The sequence below is a fragment of the Mus caroli genome, unplaced genomic scaffold (genome assembly GCF_978045245.1).
Source record: "Mus caroli unplaced genomic scaffold, Mus_caroli_1 scaffold_4, whole genome shotgun sequence".
Classification (NCBI taxonomy): Eukaryota; Metazoa; Chordata; class Mammalia; order Rodentia; family Muridae; genus Mus; species Mus caroli.
Window position 1 is genome coordinate 79,392,822 of NW_028227259.1, and position 25,981 is coordinate 79,418,802.

At 44.4% G+C, this 25,981-nt stretch overlaps 1 protein-coding gene across 8 annotated transcripts in view; it reads left to right on the top strand.

The window, feature by feature from the left end:
* Positions 1–25,981, top strand: part of Cracd (capping protein inhibiting regulator of actin dynamics) — a 221,457-nt gene that overhangs the window by 135,308 nt on the left and 60,168 nt on the right. Inside the window, exon 1 of one of the 8 annotated variants that reach the window (XM_021162941.2) lies at positions 20,655–20,858. The exons of the other annotated variants lie outside the window; for them this stretch is intronic. The gene's annotated coding sequence lies outside the window, so the exon portion shown is untranslated. Of the gene's footprint in view, positions 1–20,654; positions 20,859–25,981 lie in introns of those variants that run through there. 8 annotated transcript variants of the gene reach the window in all.

Here is a 25,981-nt window from a genome sequence, read left to right on the forward strand (position 1 = left end):
CAAAACCAAAAGCAGTACAGACTCCTTTAAAGATAATTATGTGGTGGTGGTGCACGCCTTTAATCCCAGCACACTAGAGGCAGAGGCAAGCAGATCTCTGAGGTTGAGGCTAGCCTGGTCTACAGAGTGAGTTCCAGGACAGCCAGGGCTACACAGATGCATCCTGTCTGGAAGAGAAAAAAAGAAATTCTGAAATGAGTGGTATTTCCCATTGTCAGTCATGGGTATATTGTGTCTCCCACATACACATTGCCTTATCGAAGGTGACTGGTTTCTATTTTCAAGTCATCAATGATCTTCCTGGTTACCTCTTTTTAATCATGCCTTCCCCCTCCCCTTCCCCCTCCCCCTCCCCTCCCCCTCCCCTCCCCCTCCCCCTCCCCTTCTGTCCCACGGGAACTGCTTAACTCATCTCCACCTGTAGTTCAGTGAAGGCCCAGCATTGATGCTAATTTTCTTTCTTTAAGCAGGAAATACATAAGGAGAATACCCACCAAGTTCTGAGCTGGCACACCTGCCCTGCACCCCAGCCCTGAGCCTGGTACCCCCACTCGCTCAAACGCTGGCACTGCATCTCGTCATAATCCACGCATTTCTGTAACCCCATCCTCAGTGACTACTAAGCTCTGTGTTGAAATCTAAACAAATTGCTGGAACGTGTGTTACTGGTGACCTATTCTGGGTCACATGCCGGCACATGTTCATGTGTAAGTAGGCGAACACCCTTTACGAGAAAGAAATTTAATCTTCAAACAGAAACAAGACCTCAACACAATGAACAATTAAACATTAGATGACTTAACCAATACAGTTTAACAAATGAATACACAAGTATGGCTTAGTACCAAGTGTATTAAATATAAATATTAAAATATGTAATTCAGACATTTGTTACTCTCAGATGATTGAGATATATATATATATATATATATATATATATATATATATATCAAATTTCCCTTTCCCTGTGTGCTATCTTTATTTTTTCCTTTTTAAACAATTTTTTATTCTATGAAACACATTCTTTCTCATCAACTTTTCCCATAACCACTCTTTCATCCCTTTCTACCCACCCAAGAGTTACCGTGGTCTTATTGGTAACCCATCAAGTCCACTTCGGGTTGCTCAGCTGGCCTTGGGCGTCAGGACTAGCCTGGCATGTGGTCAGCCTCCCAGGGGTCAGATCATTAAAGAAAACCAACTCTCACTCTTCCAGCAGCCATCAAAGGCCAACAGCTCCTCAGGCAGGAACTGGCTTCCATGCCCTGCTTCCCCACTCTCTTCTGGGATTATTTTACCTCAATACTCATGCTGGTCTTGTTCACGCTAACACAATTGTGATCCCCTATATGCAGCAGCCATGCTGTGCCTGAAAACACTGTTTCCTTCCTAGGTGTTATCCACCACCTCTTATAATATCCAACTCTTATAACCCATCCCTCTTCCCCAGGTCCCTGAGCCTTGGGGGAGGAGGAGTGGAATATGTATATCCCATTTAGGGTTCTTTCTCTGTGTACATGTTCATGTGCTCATATGTGCGGGCATACGGAGGCTTAAGGCTGATGTCAGGAGTTGTCTTAAATTACTCTTCTATCTTTGCTCTTCCTGAGGCAGGGTCTCTCAGTCAAAACCAGAGTGAGTCCATATGGCTATTCTTGCTTGCTAGCCAGCTTGCTCTGGGGATCTTGTCTCCTTCACCATTGGAGACTAAAATCACACAGACAAGTCTCTCTCTCTCTCTCTCTCTCTCTCTCTCTCTCTCTCTCTCTCTCTCTCTCTCTCTCTCTCTCTCTTTTCCCGAAGCATCTACATGGAGTCTCAGATCTGAACTTGGGTCCTGATATTTATGAGTCAAGTCTTTAACCACTGAGTTGACTCCTCAGGCCCCATTACCAACACTTGAGAAGCCAGACAAACTCTGAAGGATGGAGGATAGAGAGCCCATCCTGAGGCAGTAAATGATCCCGAGGACAATGGGAGACATTTGGGTCTATGTGTGTCATAGAAGGCTAAAACCCCCAAGTTCAAGGCTTCTCTTTGATCCCTGCTACTTATTAACCATGAGATGTGAAGCCAATCTTCAACACCTCCATGCTGAAGTTTCCTTTTCTGTCAAACGACGAAGTGCATGTCATGGAGATGCACTGAGGGTAAAACAAGAGGAGAGATGAAACATGATTGAAAGTCATGGCTAAAGTTCTCCTCGGAGATGGGAGGTGACCTTGATAGTTCAGCGGTAGTGATGGGGGACTGCTCAGAGGTGTGAACAAAGCAAGGTGTCTGGGATAGACCAGCCAAGGCTGCTTGTCTCAGACTCATTCTCTGTGTTTGCTTCATAAGCTGTGAACTTTGGGGTTCAAGGCAGAGCCCATTGGAGGGGACTAGGTCAGGAAGTTTCCATGCTCTTGAGTGGAAACCCCGCTGCTACAAAGGGTGTGACGGAAACTCTCTGGGACCCTTTGTCCTTTGTCTTCTTGTGAGGAACAGAGTTTATTTCTTTATGACCGGGCGAAGGCCCATCTGTGAAGAAGGGTAATAGGTATGGAACACAATGCCCAACTTCAACAGGGTTTCTTTTCTTTATGTGTGAGAGAGAGAGAGGTGTACATGTGATGATGATGATCATGATAATGATGATGGTGATGGTGGTGGTGATGAAAGGTGTGCACTGCCATGCCCACAAAGACACCAGTTTTGCTGGCACCTCAATCTTGAACTGGGAAGTGCAAACCTCAGTCAACACAATTACGTGTTAGGTAGGACACGTGAGGCAGTCTCTGCCCCTGTAAGAACCATGTTTGCATTGTTCAGACATCACTCAGCCCCAAGGTGTTTTCCTGTAGTAGCCCTCATGTGACTGAGAGCCGCGTGACTGAGAGAATGCCTCCTTCTCAGTTCATGCAGTAAGTGGTCCGCCAGTTGAGAGTACCTCAGACACAATGAAAACCTACAGCAAAGCTACCTTGTATGAACAGCGGGGTGGACATTAACTGACACAAGTGCCATCTCATAATCACATTATGAACATCAGTAAGAACTGCAGAGAGCTTTGTGAGTTTAGGAAAAATGAACTTTTTATAGACTCAACCAGAGATAAGGTGATAGCTCTGAGTTCCCCTAGAGGCCTCACTTCACCCCTCAGCCTTCAGTGTCTTTACCATGACAGGAAATGCAACTTTGAGCAAAAAGTGATGAGTTAGCAATTAAAAACAAAAACAAAAACCAAAAAACTCCCTCGTGTTTGTCTGCATTACACGGATCTACTGCTTAATATTTCCTCACATCTTTTATCTTTCCTTTAAGGTTTAAAACAGTCCACTTTGCCCCGCATCTGTCCACCACATTAAATACACTGGGTAGGTACTTTCAATGCAGGGTTTCTTCCAGCTTTATATTTTAAGTTCATTATTGTAATCCTAAATAGCTTTGGTTATTCACATGTCTTTTTTTTTTCAAATTATTTATTTTATATATATATGAGTACACTGTAACTGTCTTCAGACATACCAGAAGAGGGCATTGGATCCCATCACAGATGGTTGTAAGCCACCATGTGGTTGCTGGGAATTGAACTCAGGACCTCTGGAAGAGCAGTCGATGCTTTTAATCATTGAGCCATCTCCCCCACCCCACCCTGCCAGTTTTCACTTCTCTTCTTTCTGCCCCTTGACTCCAGCTAAGGAGGCTTGAGTATGGAGATGGAAATGGCCCTTAGCTTCCTCCATAAGGAGCATGGGTGGCTTTTTCTGTATGCGACTGGGTGGGAATCTGGCCTTTTCCAGGCAAATTACAGGTGTGTACCAGTTACCCTGTGACAGGATGTACTGAGCATCTCAGGCCTGTGTGGGGACCCAGGGGCACAAGACAGTGCCTGTGTATTCGGAGAGCCATTTGAAAAGCCCGTTTGAAAGGCAGCCTCGGAGTGTTGGAAAAGATCAAGCCATGATTGGAAGCTTTGACTCTGCATGCTCTCGCCTCACAGCCCTTCCACAGCTTCTTTTTCTACATAATGAGTGACTTTCAAACCACGACCTTCTTTTTTTCAGGTTTATTGAGACATCTCACTCTGTAGCTGAGGTTAGCCTTGAAGTTATGGCAAGGCCTGGGGTAGTAGGTATGGAACACAATACCCAACTTCAACAGGGTTTCTTTTCTTTGTGTGTGAGAGAGAGATGTGTGCATGTGATGGTGATGATCATGATAATGATGACGGTGATGGTGGTGGTGATGAAAGGTGTGCACCGCCATGCCCAGCCTTCCGACTCTTTCAGTGATTCTGAAGGAGTCTTGCCTCTGAGGATCTGTCCCAGAGGGCTAAGCTTGGCCTCTCACATACCTTAGGTTTCCATGCACCGTTGCCATCTGAAAGTAAGGAAACTGCAGGAGCAAGACACAGCTCTTTCCATTCTGACTGCTGGGAGTGTGAGGCCTTACCGCCAACACCAGAGCATATGTGACGGTCACTAGGATGTGTGACGCAGCACCCCGCGTGGGTCACGCAGTAAGCATTGGTGTGTGGACCCCAGAGCTCCCATCAACACTGTGTCTTGGGCATTCATAGAAAAGATGGATGAGAAATTTAACTTGGCCAATAGGCCTAGAAAATGGAGAAAAGCAGAAAAGGAAGGCAATTTGCTAGCTGATCCCAGAGACAATGACTCTTAAACTTCTGGTTTCTTTTCCATGTCCTTTTCTATCAAGATCTTTTAACCTTGCATATTCCAGAAGTGGAACCACGTTGGTTCCCTCATTTCTGGCTCATGTATTTCTTTGTTTCATATTGCAGAGTTTCCATACACAGCTTGCTTCTTTCTCATTCTTTCTTTCTTTTTCATCTAATCATGTGAAGTATCCAGTACTTTACTATAAATCCGTAGGCTAAGGTAAGCGATCTGAACACTTTTAGGCAGGACCTGGCTCAGCTATGGGTATTTAGCTATCAAATGTGCTTTCAGCTTGAGTTATTCTCAACTGCTGATAAATCTTTAAGGAAATAGCTCACATCAGTCAAGGAGTGTCTTTTATATGGGTATAAATCCACAGACACAGTTGCACCAGGACAGATTGATTGATTGGTTGATTGATTGATGTTCTGGCTCCTTATTTAACATGGCAGCATGGATATTTTCCTGAGTGCCACAGGACCGGGCCACTGAATATCACCCAATGATCCATGGCCAACATGCAGCACAACGCACAGCCGATAGCAGGTACTCAACAGATACTGATGGATCAAAATGCTTGTTTGTAAAATGGATGCAAATATAAAAGGTTCTATTTTGTGTACTGAGTGAATGCATGAGTGGTCCCTGCAGAAGGTACCCATGCAGCCAAGTTAAATAGGGAGTTGTAATAGGTTAGAAGCGTGGAGAGGAGATGGAAACCGAGCCCACTGCCCAACAGCAAGGATAGGTAACCCTCCTCCTCATTCCTCCAGCGTGCCTCACCTTGGGCAACCTCTAACATTCTGCCCGCCACTAAAGATGGCCTTCTGTTTTCTAGAATTATATATGAAGAAATCATCTAAGTCTGGACCAATCAGCCATTCTCTCTTGTATGCATCTTCTTTAACTGATGCATTATTTTGAGTACCTCAGAGCAACCAATGTGTCTGCATATACAATAGTTCAGTTCTTTTTTTTTTAATTTTTAATATTTTTATTACATATTTTCCTCAATTACATTTCCAATGCTATCCCAAAAGTCCCCCATAGCGCCCCCCACTTCCCTACCCACCCATTCCCATTCTTTTGGCCCTGGCATTCCCCTATATTGGGGCATATAAAGTTTGCAAGTCCAATGGGCCTCTCTTTCCATTGATGGCCGACTAGGCCATCTTTCCATACATATGCCGCTAGAGACAAGAGCTCCGGGGTTCTGGTTAGTACATCATGTTGTTCCAACATAGGGTTGCAGATCGCTTTAGCTCCTTGGGTACTTTCTCTAGCTTCTCCATTGGGAGCCCTGTGATACATCCAATAGCTGACTGTGAACATCCACTCCTGTGTTTGCTAGGCCCCGGCATCATCTCACAAGAGACAGCTATATTTGGGTCCTTTCAGCAAAATATTGCTAGTGTATGCAATGGTGTCAGCGTTTAGAAGCTGATTATGAGATGGATCCCTGGATACAGCAGTCTCTAAATGGTCCATCCTTTCATCACAGCTACGAACTTTGTCTCTGTAACTCCTTCCCTGGGTGTTTTGTTCCCAATTCTAAGAAGGTGCACAGTGTCCACACTTTGGTCTTCATTCTTCTTGAGTTTCATGCGTTTAGCAAATTGTATCTTATATCTTGGGTATCCTAAGTTTTGGGCTAATATCCACTTATCAGTGAATACATATTGTGTGAGTTCTTTTGTGATTGTGTTACTTCACTGAAGATGATGCCCTCCAGGTCCATCCATTTGGCTAGGAATTTCATAAATTCATTCTTTTTAATAGCTGAGTAGTACTCCATTGTGTAAATGTACCATAATTTCTGTATCCATTCCTCTGTTGAGGGACATCTGGGTTCTTTCCAGCTTCTGGCTATTATAAATAGGGCTGCTATGAACATAGTGGAGCATGTGTCCTTTTTACCGGTTGGGACATCTTCTGGATATATGCCCAGGAGAGGTATTGCTGGATCCTCCAGTAGTACCATGTCCAATTTTCTGAGGAACCGCCAGACTGATTTCCAGAGTGGTTGTACAAGCTTGCAATCCCACCAACAATGGAGGAGTGTTCCTCTTTCTCCACATCCTCGCCAGCATCTGCTGTCACCTGAATTTTTGATCTTAGCCATTCTGACTGGTGTGAGGTGGAATCTCAGGGTTGTTTTGATTTGCATTTCCCTGATGATTAAGGATGTTGAACATTTTTTCAGGTGTTTCTCTGCCATTCGGTATTCCTCAGGTGAGAATTCTTTGTTCAGTTCTGAGCCCCATTTTTAATGGGGTTATTTGACTTTCTGGAGTCCACCTTCTTGAGTTCTTTATATATATTGGATATTAGTCCCTTAAATAGTTCAGTTCTTTTTCTCGCCATGGAGAGTTCTATTAATAAGGACATGCTGGTCTGTGAACTTATTGAGGGACGTTAGGATTGTTTTCCTTTCGAAGCTGTTGCCACCTTCTCCTTCGAGTCATTTCTGTTGGGTGTGTTTTCATTTCTCTTGAGTTAATACCTAGGAGTGAGATGGCTGGATTGTGTGGTAGGACAGATGTATGTTTAGCTTTTTAAGTAACAACCAGAGTGTTTTCCAAAGTGGCATTCTCAAAACAGTGTATGAATTACCCCTCCTCCACATCTCTGTCACGCCCAGTACGTAGAGTCTTTTATTTATTTGTCTGTGCACCTTAATGATGTGTTTGCTCAAATCTTTCCCCATTTTTCTTGGGTTATCTATTTTCTTATTTTTTGAATGTAGGGCTTTGAAATATATTTGGGCTACAAATTAATTGGGAACTGGAAATGTGTCCTCCTAGTTTATGATTTATCATTTCATTCTCTTACCATTGACTCTGTGTGTGTGTATGTGTGTGTGTACATACACGTTCATATGTGCGCACATGTATGTATGCAGGTGTGCACACATGTGTTGAGGTCTGTGATCAACAAGTGTCGCCCTCAATTATTCTTCACTGTTTTTTTTTGAAACAGCATCTTTCACTGACCCCGGAGCTCAGCGATTTGTCTAGGCTGGCTAGGCAGGGAACTTGAGAGCCCCTGCTGGCTTTGCCTTCACAGCACCAGGATTACAGATGTGCTTGCTGCTTTTGTTATGTGGGCTCTGGGAGATGAAACCCGGGTCCTCAGCCATGTGCTGCAAGCACTTTACTAACTGAGCCATCTCCTGAGCCCCCCTGAGCCTTTTGAAGAGGGCCTTTAATTTTTGCTGAGTCCAATGTATGTGTTTGTTCTGTCAGGCCACACGAATACTGTAGTATCTAAGTTCTCATAAGTTTTACATGAGTATTTAAATTATTTCCTCCCCTCCCTCCTACCTCCAACTCCTCATGTGCCTTGTCTGTCTCCCTCTCAAGTTCATAACCCCTTCCTCTATAATTATGACTTATATGCATATTACATGTGCACATTTGTACTTTTGTATGTATAGTAGTATAAATATACATATATAACATATTATATATATATATATATATATATATATATATATATATTCCTTCTGAACTCATTTACTGTTGCCCTTTGGTACGCATGTTTAGGGCTGTCAATTTGGAACTGGCTGACTGACTATCAGAGGGCTGGTTTCTAGAGACTCTTTCTCCCTCTCTCAGAAGCCATCAGTCACTGGAGGGGTGGTGCCTAGTCAGTCTTGTATGTGTTGTTCTTACAATTATCAATAAAGCTACCATGAACATATGTCCACAGTATGTTCTGAATCCATCAGTCCTTAAACTCTGGTACAATTAGAAAATTATTGCAAAAAGGGGGAAATATGGCCAGCCTTGGTGGCACATGAAATCTCAGAACTCAGAAGGCCATCGGAAGGCAGGTGGGTCTCTGAACGTTCAAGTTCAGTCTGGTCCTCATAGATAGTTCCAGGCCAATCAGAGTTGTTTAAGTGAGACCATGTCTGGCTCAAATGGACGGAGAGAGGGGAGAGGAGGAGGGGGAGAGGAAAGGGGAGAAGAAGAGGAAGAAAAGAGGAAGAGGAAGAAGAAGAAGAAGAAGAAGAAGAAGAAGAAGAAGAAGAAGAAGAAGAAGAAGAAGAAGAAGAAGAAGAAGAAGAAGAAGAAGAAGAAAGGTGTGGGGGTAGTAGCTTAGAGAGGAATGATAAAAGTATAAATAAGATTCGGTAGTGAGTAGGAAAAGTCAGAACAAGTGCTGACTATATCTAAATTGGAAAATGGTGGAGATATTGATCCCTCTCTTGTAACATAATTATGCATGGTGTGAGATCAAGTGGAAGGGTTTCAGCAGAGAGATAGAATGTAGATGGAAGATTAGCATTGGAAATACACAGCTAGCAGTTAGAATCTTGGCCCTCCCTGGTCTCCCAGGCAGGATGTGCCCTTTGCTTTGCCTTCTGCTCTGAATCATAGAGCAGACTGATTTTGTGATCTGGGGCAGGATTCCAGTAAGTCATTAGGATTCCTGTGTCGTGATATAGTGGACTGCAATCTGTGGATTTAAAAGGAGTGAAATGTCTCATCCTGTTTTCATACAGTTAAAAATAGATTTCTTCCTGCAACAGACACGGTGGGGGGAGGGGAAAACATTATAAAAGCATCTTTTCCTAATATCTGACTGAGTGCCATAAAGCAATAAACAGCGGGCATTTAGTAAGCCGACGCTTTCATCAGAGAATGATAAGACGTTTAAGCTGCATTCGTTTTCATAAACCATTTATGGATTCTGCTTAGAAAAGTAAAGCTGTATAGAACTTTGAAACTTTCACATTATGCGATGTGTGGGAAGGTTGCTCTCAGGGTTACATTTTACTTTATGAGATGTATGGAAAGGTCGCTGTCTGGCTTACTTGTTTCCTAGGAGCAACAAGGATGGGATGGGATGGGCAGACTCTGTGATGCTGCCGGCTCATTTAGTTCCTGCTCACATCTCCATCAGGAAGGCTCGGCTCGTTGAGAAATGAAATTGATCCCTCTGGGTGAAGGCATCAGACAAATTGACTGTCTAGATCACACAAGTACACGGTCTCCTTGGACACTGACTCCAAGGTACTCATTGAAGGTCATGTGCCCTGTGCCCAGGTTCCAACCACACCCACAAACGATGGCCAATGATTGACAGCACATCTAACTTTTAAAGCTAAAGTCTAAACAACCATAAAGGGAGAGGGGAAAAAAAAACAATAGATTTAACCAGGCATAATTTAAAACTTTTGTGCTATAAAAAATGGCCTAAGAAGAGATGGTAGGAGGGAAACAGAAAAGGAACCGACATCATGTGACGGATGTCTCTGTCCTAAATATATAGAAAGTATGTACCACTTAGATCACGTTCATCAGCAAGAGACGTGTGCTGGTGGGGATTCAGAAGAAATCTGAAATGGCTGTGACTCCTTTTGGAAGGGTATGGGGGAGTGATGCTGCTTGCCTCGTGGTTACCAGGAAGTCCCAAGGACACTCTAGAAGCATGCCCTTAGTAATCTGTCTCTCACTAGGCCCCACCTCCTAAGAACCCATTCGGTGACTTCTTCAACAGAATAACTTATTGAAGTGAGTGCCCTCGGGACCCAACTACTTCTCAACAACCAGCCACCAGCTGGGGACCAAGATTTCAAAGCATGGATCCTCTTTGGAGATTGGGAGGGACTCTCTCCAAACCACAACAGTGGTATCTACAGTGAGCTCTGCTCTTTATAACGCATTTCTTTCACTAATATAGATATTAAACAGTCGCTGAGATAAATAGGGTTGGTCGTAGTCAGTAATGTGAAAGAGAAGCACGAGGTAAAAGAAAGCAACAACTAGTTGGGCGTGGTGGGGCACGCCTTTAATCCCTGCACTCCGGAGGCAGAGGCAGGGGGAGGCAGAGGCTGGGGGATCTCTGAGTTTAAGGCCAGCCTGATCTACACATCGAGTTTCCCGGACAGCCAGCAGTGTTATCAGAGAAAGCCTGGTTTGCAAATACAAAGGACAAAAACAAAACAAAAAATGCCTCCTATGCAGTGACTGTTTAAATTTAATGTAGGAACCAATATTTCATCTCTCTGGTAATTGGAAGGCATCCAGGCGGGAGACAAAGGGAAGAGTTGCAAGGCTGAGGTAAAGGCCCAAAGAAAGGCGTGTTTGAAAAACTGAATGGAAGCTGTCTTGGCTCATTGCCAGAAGAGACTTTGAGGCTGCTTAGGGCGGGGCAGCTGAACTGATCATCAAGATTGTGGGCCTTACCTGACCTACCTCGGTGAAAGTCCCCTTGGGTTTTAGAACTGGGAAGAAAGGACTAAAGGTGATTAATTATGAAGTGGATTCCAGAGCAGGGAAAAACGAGACGAGGGTGCTGATGGATCACAAAGACGATTTAAAAAGGAGTTTAAGGGATTTAGTTTTCACACTACAAATCAATCTTTAATTCCTCTTGTACTGCATTTTGTACCAGGTGTGGAGAGATGGGCCATTATTGTCTGTGTTGTGGAGGAAGAGAACTTTCTTCTCTGGGCCTTCTTTTAGTTTGTAGCTGAGGAGCCTATAACAACACATAGATTTGCATATAAATCCAACAGAAGGCTTTGGCAGGATGAGAGCCTTCATAAGGAGATGGAAGACCCAAAGGCACAGGACTGGTGGTGTCTGTGTAGTTTGGTGAGGAGGAAGAGGACAGGCATGGGGGACATGATTGAAGAAAGGGTGATCTCTTGGTAAATGGAAAGAACTTGGCAATGTTTCTCCCAGTCTCTGGTCCTTCAGTGCTAAGCAGACTCATCTCCTCTGGCCGAAGGAAGTGCACCTCTCAAAGGAAGGCCTTGCTTCAGGGGAGAAGGTCGAGGAGCAGGCAGGCATGACTGCTCCTCCTGGCTGTTTTCTCACATGCCAAGATGCCATATTTGGGGCATCTTAAGTTGATTCCTCCTTGGGAAGGCTTTTGTTCATACACAGTCACATTTCTAACCTGATGCTCTAACACAGTGGTTCTCAGCATTCCTAACATCGAGACCCGTTAATAAGGTTCCTTGTGGTGTGGTGACCTCCAACCATAAAGTGATTTTCACTACTACGTCCTAGCTGCAATTTTGCTATTGTTACGGATCATAATGTAGATAGCTGATGTGTAGGATATCCAGTGTACGACCCCCATGAAAGAGAAGTGTGACCCCCTGAAGGAGCCGCTACCCACAGGTTGACAACCACTGTAGTCTCAGAGGTAAAGGGAGGAGTTGCCTTTGGATTTGCAGCTTGGCTCATTTTGTCTTCCCGTCCTTCTGAGGGGCAGAGGAAGGATGACACGGTGAAGAGGTGGGGTTCCGTTACAACATGGAGTTGAGTGGGGTTGGAGCGGGGAGGAGAGAAACCAGAAATGCATCCACAGTCTTCTCCTTTGCAGAGAGATCTTAGAGTTCCTACTGGTTTTTAAAAAATTCTTTATTTTCAATGCTGTGATCTCCTGAGAAATTATAAGAAAAGTTGCTTTGTGTGAACTAAAAAAAAAAAAAGAAAGAAAGAAAGAAAGAAAGAAAGAAAGAAAGAGAAAGAAACATCTTCAGCCTAGATCCATATTTCATTAAACGAATGCAAGCTCTGTGAAGATATTCCAAAACCCATGATGTACCAGGCAGTGCGATGAATAGCTACCATCCCATGGGCCCGTGTGACACAGATGTCATCGTGCTCGACTTATAGAAGTGCAAATGGATCTCTACTGTAAAATGTTACCACTGGCTCCGTTTTCATCGGAGAACAAGGAGGAAATGACCCAACGACACCCCTCATCCCCAATTTAGCTGAAATGAGCAATGACTTATCTGGTTTCTAAATGCATTGAAGCAGTGCAAAAAAAAAAAAAAAAAAAAAAAGCATATAAATGTAGAAACAAGATGAATGTTGTCAGGTTAAAAAAAAAATCAACCTGGGGGCTGGAGAGATGGGTTAGAAGTTAAGAGCACTGGCTGCTCTTCCAGAAGTCCTGAGTTCAATTCCTAGCAACCACATGGTGGCTCACAATCATCTGCATTGGGATCCTATGCCCTCTTCTGGTATGACTAAAAACAGGGACACCAACATTGGACTCATATACATAAAATAAATCTAAAAAAATTAAAAAATAAAAAAAGATTGCCTGTAAAGGAAAGTCTTTAGGGCAATTTAAAAACAGCCTTCGACCTTTGAAAACTAATCTTCAAAACAGCCTGCGACATCCCCCTGCTGATCCCAGTCCCATGGTGTGTTAAGAACACCAGCCTACAGTTAAAGGTGTTATCTTACAAATACCTCAAAACTGTCTTAAAGTATAACTGTGAACGGGCTGCAGCTAGGAAGGTTGAGAACCACTGGGCTACATAGTGAGTGCCAGGCCAGCCAAGACTACATGGTTAAACCCTGACTCAAAGCAAAATCAAAACCTTCACACATGGGCATGTGTTTTGCCTACATGATCCCATGTGAAGTACATCAGATGAAAACCATGAATTTCTAAACTTGTGAACTTACTACAGGCCTTCCCCAAAAGCCAGGAGATTTCAGGACAGTTAATTTTATTATTTTTTAAATTGTTCATGTATTATGATCAAATATATATATATATATATATTTTTTTTTTAAATTGTTCATGTATTATGATTATATATATATATATATATATATATATATATATATATACATATACATATATATATAGGCTCCGAGAATACAGAGTTAAAAGGTAAAGTGTCCATGTACTAAATATGTAGATACTTCCTAGGAGTAGGAGTAGGAGATTGCTTCATGGTAAATCATGACTTATAAAGGACATCTGATCAGGCCACAGAAAGGACCCTGAGTGGGACATGCCAGAGAGCCACTGTAGCATATGATGGCTGAGAGAAGGAGGGCAGCATTTGACAGAGATTGAGGGTAGTGGAGGCAGGTACCCCAAGATAGAAAACATGAAGGAATAAACTCACGACCTTCATCTCGGTTTTGCGCTCCTCTTTGTCCTAGGAGGCCAGTCAGAGTTTTAAGCAAGGCTCAGGGAGGGGCACCTTCTCTACACAGCCTCATGCCTAATCCTTAAAGTGTAACAAAATGTTGTTGGGTGTGTCTTCTCCTCCTTCTGTCTGCTTCACTACATCCCTGAAACATGTTTCTGTGCCTGGGCGTTTTGTCAGTGCAGTTATGGCTAAGTCCATTTGCATGGTTACTATGGTCCTAGACAAGGATATCTCATTCCAGCAGGTGTCCTTGAAGCTGTTATATGAAGCAGTGAAGGATCCATCTTCACTGCCGAAAGCACTGAAGAACTCATTGTTAGTTAGAGGTTCAAGCTAAGTCTAACCCCTCATCCCAGCAGTGGCCATGTTCCACCCTCCTCCCACCCCGTGTATCTGGTTGACTTAATACAAAGGGCAGCAAGCTGTGGTCCATGGTGCCTGTTATGCCAGAGAGTGGCACTGTTAGAAGGTGTGGCCCTGTTGGAGTAGGTGTGGCCTTGTTGGAGTAGGTGTGTCACTGTCGGTGTGTGGTTTAATATCCTAGTCCTAGCTGCCTGGAAGTCAGTCTTCAACTAGCAGCCTTCAGATGAAGATGTAGAACTCTCAGCTCCTCCTGCACCATGCCTGCCTAGATGCTGCCATGCTCCCACCTTGATGATAATGAACTGAACCTCTAACCTGTAAGCCAGCCCCAATTAAATGTTGTCCTTATAAGACTTGCTTTGGTCATGGTGTCTGTTCACAGCAGTCAAACCCTAAGACAGTGCATATAGACTCCTTCTTGGCTCTTCTCTCTGGTGTGGCTGCTACTGGTAGGGCTTTCGTGCCTTGTACTTTGAGGCGTTAGGATGTCAAGACAAGATGTGGACCTTGCCCTCCAGGAGCACATGGTATAGTGATGGAGACTGGCAAATAAGCAACGATTACACCTAGTGAATGCAGTTAGAGTAGACCCAGGTGTTATGGACATACACAGGGGCAGTGGCAGAATCAGCCTTTGAAAGTGTGCCGGGGGACCGTCAAGAAAGGTTTCTTGTATGAGACAACAGCTGAGATGGTCTATAGACAGACAAGCAGGAGCTGGGCACGGAAGAAGCTAGAGAATGTTCTGTGCATGTTAGTCAACTTTCCATTTTTATGTAAATGCTGGCAGTAACTGATAAAGAGCACAGGTGTATTTTGGCTCACAGTTTTAGGATGTTCTGTCCATGGTCAGTTGGCCTTGTTACTTTGACCCTGTGGGGTCACATTGTGGCTATCGTGTGTTGTGGAACAAAACTCTTCTTGTCATAGTCAGGAAATGAAAGAGAGACAGACTGGGTCTCACAGTCTCTTCAAGGGCATGTCTTCAACAGTGTGAAAGGCTTTCCAGAAGGCATAGCCTACCAGGAGTGCCCAGTGTGGGTGCAGCCATTTAACATGAGGGAGACATTTCAGATCCAAACTGTGGTGGTGTGCACAACCTAACACGAGCAGAAAGTAGGAAATGGGAAGGAATCCAGTCTTTTTTCATGTCAATATGCAATGCAAGTTTTGTTCCTAAACAAGACAGTTTGTCTTTTGGGATAAAGAGGTACCTTATATTAAATTCTTTAGCAAAATTTTTATATTAGAAGGCTCTCTCTAGATTTCTTTATTTTAAACCATAAATAAAGACAGCAATACGTTGAAACTATCTGCCTCACAGTTAGAATGACGTGTGAAGGTCCTTCGAAAGGAAGTGAAGTAATTTAATATACATTTAGTAAGTGGTTGTGGGGGTTGGCTTCACAATTGTGAGCTTGGGTATCATTGCCAATAAGCTTTTTAAAGGACCACTTCGGATGAAATGCAATTAGTGGTTACTTTGTGGAGATCAGGGGTGTACATCTACAGGATGAATGGAAATAAAACCATCCTTATTTTAAGCAAATGGATATTTGTGGCTTGAGATTTTTCTCCCGTGAGAGCATCGAATACAGATCTTGAACTTCCCGTTCTGGACCTAATGCAGCAAAGCTGTGTTCACTTTTTCCCTCTGCCTTAGGCTCTTCTAAACAATAGAGAGCAGGGACAGAATCTTAAGTGAGCCCAGGAGATGTGTGCCACTCTCAACTAGAATCTATGGGTTAAAAACTATCCAAGGAAGTGTGCCTGAGCACAAGAGTCATGCCTAGTTTTTACAGCACCCCAAGAACCTCTAAAAAAATCCCCAGGAATGGGAGCACAAGAAACACAGGCGCCCAGGTTGGGTGGGAGGCTGTGGATGGGCATTTGGGGGGTTCCGTCCAAAGTGCAGTTGGGCCCATTTTTCAGCCCCATTTCACCCAGGTGGCTAACCAGACTCTGTACCATGTGAACTGTGAAGCCTGTTCTCCGGAGAAACAGAGTCAGAGGGCAACCAGATTGAGACTCAGACACAGGAGGCTGAGGATAAGCAGCCCTAATGAGACTCAGGGTAGATGAAAGAGTACCCAGCATAGTGACTACCAATACCCTAGCAAGCGGGGTAAAACGGTGGGAGATCGCCATCAAAAACCTGGGAAACCTGGGGATGCTGACATTTGAAAATGCCAACTTTAGGGAAGGCTCCAAAGCTCTCCCATGTCTAGTCTCCCTTTATTCTTTTTTGACTTCTCAAATTCCCTCACATCTGGCAAAGAGCACAGTTGCCTAGATAGAGACTCTCTTTTCCAGACGCCTACCCTGCTCCCAGAGAGCAGAGTCCAGACCTACTATGCTTTTTCAGAAGGAACGTGCTGTCCTTGTATCTTCCCTCTCTTCAATGGCTGCATGCGTTGGTGCTGAAGAGGCACTTCAACCTCAGGGACAAGGACAACACCTTAGGATCCTCGAGCAACAGAGTGGAAGTAACCGGGCCCTGTCGCTACTCTGGGTTCCATCCTGTCTTGGTTAGAGTTTCCAGGCCAGTCTTACGGAAGCATTCTCTCAATTCCTAATCATTTCCTCCTCCCAGATATGTCTAAGATTGGGTCACGTTCATATAAACCAACCAGCATAAATCCATAGTACCAAATCAAAACAGGGGCTGGGGGAGTGAAGTGCCCAGTCTGCAAGCATGAGTTCCTGAGTTCAAGCCAAGAACACTCACCTATCCCCACAACACAGACACACACACACACACATACACACACACACAAGCACGATCATATACAAGGGAGAAGAGAAGGAAAGAAGAGAGGGATAAGAGAAAGGAAAGGAGAGAGTGAGGGAAGGAGGAAGGACGAGAAAGGAAGGAATACTTGCTAAGGATGAAGGAACTTCCGGGTCTAACTGCCCTGCGATGTTCACCAACTTACGAGTGACGTTAAAATAGAAATAGAGCTGACTAGTTTGAGTCACTGTGTTTCTCCGTCTGTTTGTTGTAGCAACTCAGCTTGTAAACTAACAAATATGAAGTGTGAGGCAGAGGCGGGTTTGGTGTGGTTGTACCTGGAGTCCTAGCACTTGGGATGCTCAGGAAGATTGCAAATTGAAGGCCTGCTTGAGCTGCATAGCGAAACAGTGAGTTTGCGACTAGGCTGGGCTACATAGAGAACCTGTCTTTAAAATTCTTATTAATTAAAAAAAAAAAAAAAATTAGGGCTGGAGAGATGGCTCAGTAGTCAAGAGCACTGACTGCTCTTCCAGAAGTCCTGAGTTCAATTCCCAGCAACTACATGGTGGCTCACAACCACCCACAATGCGATCCGATGCCCTCTTCTAGTGTGTCTGAAAACAGCTACTCATATACATAAAAAAATAAATCTTTTTAAAAAATATTTTTTAATGATTCTTGGCTTTTCACCCAAATGCTCTCTGATGAAGTCTACCAAGCCGTACCGTGTGCTAGCGTAAAACCAGGTTCTTAGTGACTCGCTATGAAATATGAATGACCACCAAGCATTGTGAGGCTGTTGATGAAAGCGTCCAGCATAGGAGGCTGGAGACAGAGAGAAACAGCAAAGGAGCTCAAAGGGATTGCAATGCAGAGAGCAGAAGAAGACTTCAAAGAGCACGGAGCGAAATCCTCCAAGACATGGGGAGAATATCCTGAATACATGAATAAGGAGCAGGGTACTATTCCTGCAGGGAATAAAGGAGGGCTCTGAGAAATTAATCATTTAAGGAGCAGATCATTCAATAGGAGGCTTAAAAGAAACACAGAAAGTTAGATGAAAAAGATGGGTCAACAGTGGGGGGAAAGGAAGAAAAATGAATATTCCTGTAATCCTAACATTTAGAAAGATGAACAACGGCGAAGGGAGTCACAAAGAATAGTTTGTATAATAAGGATTTGTGAGATGTAGAAATTCACTAGTACAGTATTTCTGAATATTAATTCAGAATTATTCTAATTAGATGAATAGGAATAATTGTAATCCTTTGAGGACACATTTGACTTTTACCTGTTCTTTAAGTATATTTAAGTTGGTCATAAATCTTCCCAGAGCTTTGTTTTTTTTTTTTTTTTTTTTTGGTTTTTCGAGACAGGGTTTCTCTGTGTAGCCCTGGCTGTCCTGGAACTCACTCTGTAGACCAGGCTGGCCTCGAACTCAGAAATCCGCCTGCCTCTGCCTCCCGAGTGCTGGGATTAAAGGCGTGCGCCACCAACGCCCGGCGTGCTTTGTTTTATTTTTTGCTAGCCTACAAGCCAAGTTGTCTTTTTTTTTTTTCCTTGATTTTTCGAGACAGGGTTTTTCTGTGTTTCCCAGTCTGTCCTGGAACTCACTCTGTAGACTAGGCTGGCCTCAAACTCAGAAATTTGCCTGTCTCTGCCTCCCAAGTGCTGGGATTAAAGGTGTGTGCCACCACACCCAGCACGCCAAATTGTCTTACTGGGAAGATAAGGTCATCCTGGAGGCTCAGGATCCAGGTCAGAGATGATGAATTATGGGAACTTTAGACCATTTTTAAAGCCAGAGAACAGAGAATGAAGGAGAAGGTAGCCTTGCTCCCTTCAATGTTGATACATTGATGCTTCTCCAAAATTGAGCGTAGTGTTCACAAGCTGGTAGCTCTGCTGTAGGCCCAGTAATGATTCCTGGATTTCTAGAGAGTCTGGGTGGCTTCTCGTGCCATGTCCTGAAGGCTGCTCATGTTCAAGAAAGCTGGTACTGGCTGGTTTTGTGTCAACTTGACACAGGCTGGAGTTATCACAGAGAAAGGAGCTTCAGGTGAGGAAATGCCTCCATGAGATCCATCTGTAAGACATTTTCTCAATTAGTGATCAAGCGGGGAGGGCCTATTGTGGTGGTGCCATCCCTGGGCTGGTAGTCTTGGGTTCTATAAGAGAGCAGACTGAGCAAGCCAGTAAAGAACATCCCTCCATGGCCTCTGCATCAGCTCCTGCTTCCTGACTTGCTTGAGTTCCAGTCCTGCATCCTTTGGTGATGAACAACAATGTGGAAAGTGTAAGCTGAATAAACCCTTTCCTCCCCAACTTGCTTCCTGGTCATGATGTTTGTGCAGGAGTAGAAACCCTGACTAAGACACCTACTGGACTATACTTAATGTGATACTTCCAAGGCCCCCAGCTGTGGCTGTGCTGTCTGTCCTGACAACGTCCAAACCCACTGTCTGCTCAACAATCCCTCACATCCATGTTACAGCCTTCTGTAAATGGAGTCTGAAGTGCTATTCTGTCATACTGGAGTCCAGCCCTGAGTTCTCCTGCCGTAAGCAGTCTTTGCTGCTTCCTGACTCCCTCCCTGCCTTTCCTCATCTCTGTTTCCTGTGTTCACCACCCAGAGACATTTTTCCCAGCTTCTGAATATCCCATATTTTAATCCATTCTTCAAGACCACTTAATTCATTGCCTTTCAACCAGACAGCTTTCTTCATCTGGAGATAATAGTCCCGTTCTCACAGAGCAGTCACCGCCTCTCTGGTCCTCGGCCATCTTCATCCTCTTTGGAACATTTTCCTTACTATGAAAAGGCAGTAAATAATTGCTGAGTGAGCAAAAGTGGATTTAAGTGAGAGGACTGTCTACCCGTTACTGCTGGATTTTCTTGGCTGGGAATTTTTATGACTTCTTTAGGAAGTCTATGCAGAGTGATCTCTAAGTCCATGAAAAGTCGCCCTGAGTCTTATGTTTATGATAGATTTCATTATACAACATGCCTGGCCCCTAATACAGTGTTTGTGGATCTTCTGGACCAAAGCTCGTGGCTCTTCCCGTTGTATTTTAGTCACCTCTCTTCAGTGTATAAAATGGTAACTGGGGCTGTCTGTTTCCTGCACTGACTTCAGTTAATCTTTCACAGTTACTAGGGCAGAACTGTTTTTTAAGAAGCACTGTCTGGCTTGCCCCACCACTGCAGATCAAGCTCCTATTGTAACTCTGACAGGCAGGATGAGTCACTGTCTTGGCTGGGCCTGTTTCCTGAAGTCAGGTACAGGCGCAGAATGCCTAATGCCACCGCTGGCCCTATAACCTCTCTCTAACTCGAAGCCACTTACTGCTTTAAGAGACACTTCTAACGACTTGGTGGATTTAACAAGCAATTGGCACTAGGGGTCATGGGCACCTTTATTTTTCTAGCTTACGTATAATTGCTTTATTTGCTTCAAGAAAATTCAGGCAAAAATATAGGCTCTGGGGTATCCTGTGCCGTAATCTGTTAGGCCAGGGAGCACCATTTGGCCTTGACCTAGGTGGCTACTGATGGAGAGGAGAGTCAGGAACCTTGGTTTGTGTCTCCCTAGGGCTGTGATCGTCTGCCCCATCACTCATTGAGAGCTGGCATTCTGCTCTCCAGAGTGGAAGGGAAACTTCCTTGAGATGCCATGTTCCTATCTCTGAAGCTAAACCCTGCAGATGTCCACGTATCCAAACAGTTTCCCATTCTTTCATTCTCATTGGTCTAAGTTTAAGAAAGGGACACGGTCCCTTCGGCCTGAAGTGAATGTGAAGGCACTCAGCCAGCATACAACTTCTGGAAGGCACCCCTCCCCCAGAACATGGAGTCAGTTACACTGCTTGTACAGCGCCCCTCAGAGCAACTGCCAGGGGCAGAATTCTGGGCTGGATATTCCAGGGGCTGTTTTCTCCTTACTGGAATTGGAACCAAGTCAAAAGTCAACCCAACGGTGCCTGTGCCTAGCCTTGAGGTCACACTCCTCTGTAGAAGTTTGATAATAACATAAAACATCTTCTGGGCTCACGTGAGCCATGCGTACACCCACCATCTGCCAGTCGGTGCCAGTGGCTTAGGTAGCCGATCACATAGAAGAATTTGGCATCCTGACCAGGAAATGTTAAGCTTAAGTCACTACAGGAGGTAAGTGTGCAGAACGTGAAGAGAAGGCTCTCTGCGATTGCTCTCTGAAACCGGAAAGCAGGGGGAAGACTAAGATGCCATCTTGTGACTTTGGCTTCCAGTTCCATTGCTCTATAAGGTTTTCTACAAGGGTGTGTCCTCTACTGTGGCATGGTTTGTTTTGTTGTGTTGAAAGCAACAGGGTGCTTTAGAGTGGACCCTCTTATGTCCTGCACACACATCTGTGTTTTAATAACCTGAGGAAGGGAAGGGTTGCGTAATGGTAGGACAAGGACATACCATGTGTCTTAGTCAGGGTTTCTATTCCTGTACAAACATCATGACCAAGAAGCAAGTTGGGGAAGAAAGGGTTTATTCGGCTTACACTTCCATACTGCTGTTCATCACCAAAGGAAGTCAGGACTGGAACTCAAGCAGGTCAGAAAGCAGGAGCTGATGCAGAGGCCATGGAGGGATGTTCTTTACTGGCTTGCCTCCCCTGGCTTGCTCAGCCTACTCTCTTATAGAACCCAAGACTACCAGCCCAGGGATGGTCCCACCCACAAGGGGCCTTTCCCCCTTGATCACTAATTGAGAAAATGCCTTACAGTTGGATCTCATGGAGGCATTTCCTCAACTGAAGCTCCTTTCTCTGTGATAACTCCAGCTGTGTCAAGTTGACACAAAAATAGCCAGTACACCATGTAATCCAAGCTTCATGCTGTGTGGCCATTGTCCTCCATGGGAGCCGTGTGAGAAGTGTGGCCCATGACCTTACTGCTCAGGGCCTGCTCTCTGTCTCATAAACTAAGAGTTATAGCAGGTGTGGGTAGTGTTATTTTTAGTAGGCCATCCTTTATTTATTCATGCATGTGACAGTTTCATGCATGTGAGCAGTGTATCTTGAACCCTCCCTCCTACTTCCCCAGGCAACCTCAACACCCCCCTCCCTCTTCATGTCCCGCCTCTGTCCCTATCTCTGTCTCTCTCTGTGTGTCTCACTATCTTTGTTTTGTTTCTCTCTATCTCTCTCTCTCTCTCTCTCTCTCTCTATATATATATATATATATATATATATATATATATATCTGAGTCCAGATGCTGCCGCCTGGTAGAATGTTGGCTGATCTTGTTGGTGTGTTCTTCTGTGAATAACCACAGCTCCATAGCTGCAGTTTGATTAGTGCCATGGCCTCGTGTCCAGAAGAGAGCATTTCACAGCACTCTTCCCCATATTCCTTCTGCCTCAACCAGCCAGAGCTCCCAGAGCTCCCAGGGACTAAACCACCAACCAAGGTGTACACATGGCTCCAGCAAGGCAGGGATTTATGCAGTGCTGGGGATGGAACCGGAGCCTGTGATTGCTGGCCAAGTGCCTTTCACTGAACCGAACATTCCAGCAATTAATTAGAGTTTTTGAGACAGTTTCTCTATATAGCTCTGGCTGTCATATCCTTTTTTAAAAGAGTTATTTATTTATTGTATGTATATGAGTACACTGTAGCTATACAGATGGTTGTGAGCCTTCATGTGATTGTTGGGAATTGTATTTAGAACCTCTGCTCACTCCAGTTGGCCCCGCTCGCTCAGTGCCTGCTTGCTACAGCCCAAAGATTTATTATAAATAAGTACACTGTTGCTGTCCTCAGACTCGCCTGAAGAGGACGTCAGATCTCATTACAGGTGGTTGTTGGGTGTCGCTTCTATCTCCGACCAGCAGAAAAGAGCGACAACACAGTATTCTTCTCAAATCAGTTTATTCAGGAACCTTTCAACATGCAAGCAGGAATCTTCCTTTAGCCCCCAATCACAATCCCTTATATAACCCCTCAACCACGCCCCATCAGCCCAGTCCGTGTAATCTCAGTTCATTGGCCTTTGTCAAATGGCCTGATCTTGCATCATGGTGCGCCTGCGCAGCTCTCACGATGGACGTGGCTTATTTTCGGGTGTATGAGGAAGTCAGGTGCATGTCATAAGACTTGGCTGCAGTCCCGGGCTCCATCTTGGGACTACCGCCACATCCGCTCCCCACAGCTGGGATTTGAACTCAGGACATTAGTTAGTGCTCTTACCCACTGGGCCATCTCGCCAGCTCTCATTTATTATTATTTTTTAAATGGTAAGATGTGAGATGTAAATGGAGGGATGTGGCTCTGTGGTTAAGAGGACTTGTTCTTGCAGGGGACCCCTGCAGGCTTGGTTCTCAGCACCCACTTGGCAGCTCACAGCCCTCTATAGCTCCAGTTCCAGGGGATCTGGTGCTGTCTTCTGGCCTCTGTGGGCGCTACGTGCACGTGGGGCACAGATAGACACGCAGGCAAAACATTCACGCATGTAAGATAAAAAGAAACCTTTTTAAATGTGCAGTTCCAAGTCTTAGTGCATAAGACATGCTAAACATCACTAAACATAAGGAACCTAAGCTTGGCTGTTACCTTGCAAAGGCTACCAGATTCCTGGCCTTTGAACGGGCCTCCTGGGTCACTGTAGGCAGGAGAATGCCTCTGAACACGTGGATCTGTCCTTCACCATACGGCCTTTGTACCACACCTCTGTATTCAGTGCCTACTAGGGTAGAGTTGGCTCTAGCTATCCAGGAGAAAGGGAAAATCCCTTATCTTGCAGTCCTTGAATCCATCCTTTTATTCTATGTAAGTGCCCGTCACTTCTGCATATGACACACCCAGATGTCACCAGCTCATGAGCTTGCCAAGAATGGTGGACAGAGTCTAGGGAGAGTTGACATTACTCTTTTCAGCCCAAAACCCTTTCAACACGCTGGTGAGATCTGATACGTCCCAGAGCCATGGTAAAATAGCGTTAAGAGAACAATTTATGTCTGCATTGCTCTAAAAATAATTTGGTCTCCTTAACGTTTCTCTGCATTGCACACTTGCTGACATTCCTCCTGGTTCCTCCTTCCCTTCGCCTTCGTGTGTTCTGCACACTTCCATCTCTGCTTCCTCCGCTCCTTCTTTATAACAATTGAGAACTGTCACACAGAGGTCAAAACAAAACCACTTATTGATTTAATTGTGTCTTCACCCTAGCACTTGAGTAGTTAATAGTTTGGAGAGACTTTCTGTCTGTTGCGCATTGTGATAAATAATTGAAATGTGGCGTCGAACTTAATCTTTACAAGTCCTTAGTCCCAATTTTTTTTTTTTTTTAAGACAAGAGGACAGAAACTAAAGATAGGATGGCACTTGCCCCCAAGTCTTACAGCTAGGAAGTGAAAAACTGTAGACTCCAAGGCAGGTCCCATCCCCCAGAGCTCACCTGTGTCTAGGGGTTGAGTTTTGAGGCTGGTGGCCTGTCTGAGATATACCTTGGACTACGCAGAGGGTAGTGGAGCAGGGTTTCTGGATCAGGAAGCCTGGTCTGAACCTTGTCTTGCTTCTGACTGTCTTGGACAGTGCCAAGCAAACCAGCTCGCCTCACTTAGCTTGTATTTCCAGCCTGTGATGTGGAAAATTAGCAGGAATAATGTAAACCTTTAAGCAGCATGCGGACAGAGGTTGGTAGTTTACCTGTGTTAATTTTTATGAAGAGAATACCACTTGCTCCCCAGATAGCCCTCTTCATTTTATAATGATGTATCTTTGAAATACCGCTGGGAATCTACCGTGAATGTAAAAGTCTGAAAAAAGCAATGGTTCTCAGCCTTCCTAATGCTGCGACCCTTTACCTACTGTTCTCCCATTGTGGTGAGACCCCAACCATAAAGATGTTTTCATTGCTACTTCATAACTATAACTTTGCTACTGTTACGAATCATAATGTAAATATGTCTTCCAGTGGTCTTAGGTGACCCCCCGTGAAAGGATCATTCAACCCCCATAGGGGTGGCCACCCACAGGGTGAGATCCACTGGTCTAAAGGCTCCCTAATCCAGTCTTACTTTCATGCTGGGCAGCTAGAGGTCAACAAGTTCTAAAAAGTCCCACATGATGTGTGCAAGAACATAAAACAGGGTTTCCACTGAACAGTTCTAGAATTGTCTCCTTCCACCTCTCTCCTAAGAACCAGATGCTACATAAATACTTGAGATGTTGATCTAGACGAAGAACTCTGAAAAACTGGTAGAGATGACTAGAGGATCTCTCCCCAGTCTGAGTCTTCCAGCACGAGGGCCTGAGTGGCCTGGTGGCTGGATATGGGGCTCAGAACTGAGAAACCTAGGCTCTCCTCCTGCCTGACATCTCACCACAAATCGGCTGTGTTTCTTAAGCATAGGAAAAAGTATACTAGCAGTTTCCTTGACTCTCCCAACTCCCGGACATCATCATTTGAATAGTTCTCCTGGGGAAATGTGGCATATGTTTCACACGGGTAATATTCTTTTCAACAGTTAGTGCTCCACACTAGAGAAATATTATGAATCTGAAAACTTTTGAGAACCTTCATGCAATGTTCAAATCTTAGATAATGTCAATTATTAAGCTGGCAGTAACTGAATATATGATAATGAAGAAATATTTTCATTAAACTTTTACTTGTTCACCCTCAAATATTATATGATGAAGTCAGGTGTGAAAGCCAGAAGAATATGATGTTGTGCAACAATTCATGGAGATAGAAATGATCCATTCCAAAAGGAAACTAAATAAAGAGTGTACTATTGCCTTCAAAATGTCTAATAAAAAAAAAAAAAAAAAAAAAAAAAAAAAAAAAAGAAAAGTATGCAAAAAGAAATACCACGGGTTACGAGTACAGCAGGGGTACAGTGCTTGCCTGGTATGTGCGCGACTCTAGGCTCCATCTCCAGCATGTTCACACGCAGACAAACCAACCCAGACGGGAATTTTATGGTGTCGGTAAATCGTGCATAAAAAGTAACACGGTGCTTTCTTAATGTTACACTCCTAATCAGAAGTTTTCGAGTCAAGCCCCAGCCAAGCTAAGCAGCCACTCAGACCCAGGTTTAAGAAAGCTTTCTTCTTTCTGTGATTAAGAAATGGGAGCTTTGAGTCCTTAATTAAACAAGATGCTCAAAGCCAGAGGTGAGTGCCAGCTCTGGTCTGGGTGGCACCAGACGTCCCATTTAATCACTCCAGTGGCTCTCAGCCCGTTTCTGTTCGCAGTGCCTTCTCATCTTCATTTAGAAGCGTGGCTGTCGCTAAGGTGACAGTTTGTGTGGA